Below are 5,440 nucleotides of genomic sequence, written 5' to 3' on the forward strand. Positions count from 1 at the left end.
CTGGTCAGAACGTGCTGGCTGTGAAGGTCCTGTGGCTCCTTTGAGCATAGTCTGCTTCCTGCCTTAGCAGGCCCAGCACATGCCCATCGGCTTAGTGGTGGGGGAGGGTAGGCTGCCTTCTGCACTGTCTTCTGGCGCAGGGGAGTGCTGGCTGGCACTTGAGAGGAGGTGCCTCTGCAGTCTCTGAAGGTCCCGGGTCCTGGGGAGCCAGAGTCTTCAGGAGCATCTGCCTCTGTCCCACATGTCAGGGTCCCTGTTCCCAGGTCTGGCAAAACAGACCTACCTGGGCAGGGCCTGTAGCCTTCTTCAAACTTCAGTCATTCGGACTCCTGGGTCTTCGCTTCCTCTGTCCTGCCCTGGCAAGAGGTGAGGGCTTCAAAGAGGCCCTCTGGGTTCGTACTGGTTTCCAGTTGCCTGTTCCTCACTCTCAGCAGTTCCTTGTTGTCTGGAGAGCATTGTGGTGCCTGGCAGCAGCCTCAGCCCTGCCATCCACACACCTCCTGTGCCTCCAGGTATCTCCAACTTCCCGTCCAGCACTCTTGTCAGAGAGTCCCTCCTGCTGGCAGCCACTCCCAGTTCTTCACAGCGAATGGAGCCCTCACGCTGCGCTAGTTCCACGTCTCCCACCAGCGATGGAGCCTTGTGCCACCTCTTCATCTACTTTCCCGGGCCATTCCTGGTGCCAACTGTTTCAGGTTGGTTTGTCTGGAAGTAGATGCTGAGATGGATTTTGGGTGAAAGATGTTTATTAGGGTCAACCCCTGTGAAAAGAAAGGGGAAGGAGCGAGTTTGAACAGAAGAAAGGGTCAAGCTGCAGCACAGGCTTGACAAAACCCTCGACGATGTCCTCACTCTGTCCCCAGACCTGGGCAGGCGGGGTCTGTGGAGGTGTGTGGTTTCCATGTGTCCTCCTGGTTGGGCTGAATTCCAGCAAGATGGGGATTATGTGGTCTTGATGCCCCTTGTTCCCAGGGGTATGTGCCAGGCCTGGTAGAGAGGAACCATTCAGTAAATCCCCCCAAATCTGACCTGCTCCAGGCTGGCTGCCCTGATGCACATGACGGTACTTCACATTTACAAGCACCCAGGGGCAGGGCCGAGCATCCCCATGAGACAGGCGAGGACAGTGAGACCCAGACCTTCAAATGCCTGCCTCAAGATCACAACTCAGAGAGGCCAAGTCAGGGCCAGACCTTGTACAGCCACACCTGAGTGTCTGAGGTCCTCTCTTTGCAGACAACACTGCCATGACCCCATCACACCATCATGTATCTGTGCCCCAGTGTCCTGGCTCAGGAGACACCCTAAGTCACAGCTTTAGGCCACCTTTGACAGACCTCAAATCCAAGTTGGCTTTGTTCTTGGAGTCTCAAGTCAGGACAAGTGCATGGAGGTGTCTGGTCCTTCCTCGGCAGGTGGAAGCATCTAGGGGCCCAGGTCTAGAGGATGGAGTGTTGGTGCACTTGATGTACTGGGTTTTCTGAGGGGCAGGGATTTGAAAGCAGGCCTGGCAGCCTTCTGGGAGTCTGGCCTCTGTGTCCCTAGAGACAGCCCCCGATGGAGCCCACCTGTGGCCTCCCCTCTTTCCCTGGGTGCCAGTCATCACCTCTTAGCTGACCCCCTTGATCGCTGTGTGGTCTCCTGTGCAAAGTACTGCCTCTCCAGCCTTAGCGCCTCCTCCAACCACGGTTTAGGTCCTGAAGGGAAGACAAGCCGGTTTGGTTCTAGGGGACTCTGTGGCACCCACTCCCAGCTCTTCCTGGTGACATCCCATGGGCCAACTGTACGACCTTGGGTAAGCCCAGACACCCCTTTGAGTCTCTGCAGCCTTGTCTGTGAAATGGAGCTAATAATGCTGGTTTCACTGTCACGCTGTTACAAATAAGTAAGAAAATGCACGACAAGTATCGGGAATCACTCCTGGCACACAGTTGGTGTCAGAGCTGTAGGCTTTCCCCTCGAAAGAGAGAAAAGGATGCAACACTTTACAAGGGAAAGTGGTTTGCATGGGAAGTAGGTGGCTTCTCCATTACCTTTAAGCTGGAGGGGCATGGAGTGTGGGGCACGCACTCCATGGGTGTGGATGGCGGCAGATGGGAGCCTGCCACCAAGGCTGAAGTCCCGAGTAGTGCGTCACTGCTCTAATCCCTCCCCGCCACTCACCACCAGGCCTGGGCAGTGTGCTCTGAGAAACAGGAAAATGGTCAGGGCGGGCAGGCAGCCAGCGGATGTTGTCCCAGCTATGGGGCCAGTCCCCTTTGTGGCCTTGGACAAGGTCTCTTCTCCTCTCAGTCATTTTCTCTGACTTGGGAACATGGGAGTGCAGAGAGAAATGGGTTGGAAGCACTAGACGAGGCCCTTAACCTTTCCAAACCTTAACTTCCCCAGCTGTAAATGGGGATGAGGAAAACACCTCCCTGTTGGGGCTGCTGGGCTGATGATGTGAGTGCCTGACACATAGTAAGCCCTTTTAAATGTGAGCTAGAATGATGATTACTTCTTTCATAACTGCAAATGTCACTTTTGCAAGAGGAAGGCCAGTGCTGGTGGGGACGTGGGATCTAAGACTGCTCTGAGCCTCCTCTCGTACATGCAGACTGGTGCAGACATTCTGTAGACATGCGAGGTGAGTAACCCCCGTGCCCACCCTGTGTGCCGGAATCCTTTCCTGGAAGTATTCTAATGGTGAGGGGCATGTACCAGGATGCCCCTCACAGAGGTGCTGGTGGGGGTGGGAGTGGGGGGTGACAGGTGGTGGATGTGCCCCGTGGAAACCGAGCAGCAGCCAGGACCAGACACTGCAGCACCGAGGGATGTGAGAAACAGCCAGCCGAGTGGAGACGTGCAAGGAAAAGCACTGAGCTATTACACAGCGCTGCTTCTGCACATTGGAACCGCATACAGACAAAACATCAAGAACCAGTCTGTCGACCACATGCCATGAAAACTGAGCACATCAGACACGTGGGCAGGGCTGCCCCTTGTGGGGAGTGAGGGGGAAGGGGCTCCAAGCAGTGAGCAGGGGGCTGTGCATGCACCAGTAATGCCCATGAGCTGTGGGCTGAGGCATCGGGTTAACTCCACTTTCTGCAACTGAGGTGAAAAAACAAAAAGAAAAGACAAGAAAGAAAGAAAGAATGGAAGGAAGAAAGGCAGGCAAGCGGCAAGCGGCAAGCGTGCAGTCTACGACAGTCTTAGGCCCCGGGAAGGGAGTTTGGTCCAGGTCTGAGGTGGTGGCAGCAGCTAAGGTATCCCAGAGAACTCCAGTGGTGTCCTGCAAAAGACATTGATAACCACAGCTGGGAGAATACATCCCCTGGGCTTTTCACAGGATAGCTATTTTCTTTCACGTCCCCCTCTCTAGAGACAGTGGCTTTTGTTGGGACTTCTGTTCCCATTCTACAGAAGCAGCAGCTGAGGCCTGGGGTAGTGGGGTGATCTCAGGTCACACATCAATAAGGGAGTGGGGGTGCCAGTCAGAACTCCAGCCCAGCGTCAGCCTCAGGAATGACAGGGCTTGCCCACGGCTCCATAGCTGGCAAGCGCTTGAAAGAAACCCCAGCCAGCCCTGCCGCCTCTAAATCCTGCCCGCGCCCCCTCGGAGTGGTGGCGCATTCATCTGAATCTAAGCAACCAGCACCGCCAACAAAGCCCCGACAGCACACGCATGTTTTTCTCCGCAGCTCACTGTACAGGAACAATGGGTATTTACAGCAGTCCTGAAATGCTGCGCGAGCCTCCAAGGCCTTTGGCGTCGTCAAAGCACAATTAGCGCGGAGAATGGTTTTAGCTGCGAGAGCATTTATCGTATTAGTGTTCTTGGAAAACGGCAAATCCCCATTACTTAAGCAGCTGCATTACCGAGCCCAGTGCCTGGCCCCCAGATCTGGATAATCCCTATGGATTCTTTTGAACTCCATGGATCCCCCTGCCTCCAGCTCCTCCAGCCCTGTGTTTGAGCTCCTGTTGCTTGCAGGAAATGTCCGAAGTCTTCATCATGAGATTTAAGCCCAGGTCTCCAGGCAGCCACCTTGTGTCCCCAGCCCAAAGGTACCAGGCCCGCTGTTCTTAGAATGGGGCAGGGGCAGGCCCTTGGCAGCCCTCCTCCCACGCCCAGGCCTTTGTCCTGAATGTTGCTGCTCTCTGGGATGCTGTCCTGCTTACTTGCTTTTATGGGTCAACTCGGACACCTCCCCTTGGGCGGAGTTCACCCATGCACCCAGGGGCCGCGTCACATTAGTTGCACCTCTGTTGTGGACAGGAACACTTCTGACCTCTCCTCAGCCACACAACTGCTCCAGGGTTGCGTCCAGGCCTTGCTCACCTGCCCCTCTCCATCCCCCAGCCTTCTGCCTTGGCATAGGCAGGTGCAGAACAGTTCCCTGATGACCTTTTCTGGACACAGGATAACTTCCTGTTACCCAGGATGACAGGGAGGTTCCTTCTCTATGGAGCTGGCGTCAGGGACTCCTGGATACAACTGTGCAGAGAAGCTAGGATGATACTGGCATGTGACAGGGTGGAGGGTGTCTGTGCCTTGAACAGGAACCCCCAAGGCAGAGCCTGAGACCGAACTTCAGTGCAGTTTTGTTTGGGAAGTGGCCAGGGGGTGTAGTGGAGGCCGGGGTGAAACAGAGGAGGGAGGGGAGCTCCCACTGTGGGCACCCGTGCTTGGCCCACCAAGTTCTCCCAGAGGCTGTGGCCAGATCTTAGGATCCTCCTCCCTGATGTGAAAGGGAGCAAGTGTCCCCAGCTCTGTTCTACTGTGCTGGGAAGAAACTTTGGGTTGACATGTGTAATGCAGACTGGATTTCCATGGAGAAGACCCCGGGGAGGGATAGGAGGAGAGACAAGGGGCCTCCTGAGGCCCTGTTAGCTGTCCCCAACTGCAGGTGAGTGGAGGCTCATGTGGAACTCGTGACTGCAGTCATGGCTGGTATAAGAGGTGCCCCCAGAGGGTCTCCGGTGCTGCCCACGGTGTTGCCCTGTGCTGTGGATCCCAGGCTGCTTTACTTACTCTAAAACTTATTAGAGAACACTTGGAAAATACAGAAAAGCCTAGAAAATGAAATGAAAATGACCGCAATTCCAACCACGAGGGAGAACCCCAGTGAACATTTTGTTGCATTCCTTTCCATCTTTTTTCTCTGCATATGAACACTGTGTACATAGGCATATGTCTGTCTGTGTGTAGCTGAGACCATGCAGATTTTACAAGATTATCGTGGATTTTCTGCAACTTTTCCCATTTCGGGTCTGCTCTTTCTCTGCTTGGGGCTGATGCCTGTCCCTGTAATCCCCTGGATACCTCTCGGCCATCCGTCAACACTGGTCTCCTCTGAGACCCTCCCTGCTGACCAGCCCTACAGAGTTGTTGTGACTACTCTGTTGTGAGCAAGGCTCTTCCACTGGGGGTTGACACATCTACCTCTACCCAACT

The sequence above is a fragment of the Rhinopithecus bieti genome, unplaced genomic scaffold (genome assembly GCF_001698545.2).
Source record: "Rhinopithecus bieti isolate Rb0 unplaced genomic scaffold, ASM169854v2 scaffold_20150, whole genome shotgun sequence".
Classification (NCBI taxonomy): Eukaryota; Metazoa; Chordata; class Mammalia; order Primates; family Cercopithecidae; genus Rhinopithecus; species Rhinopithecus bieti.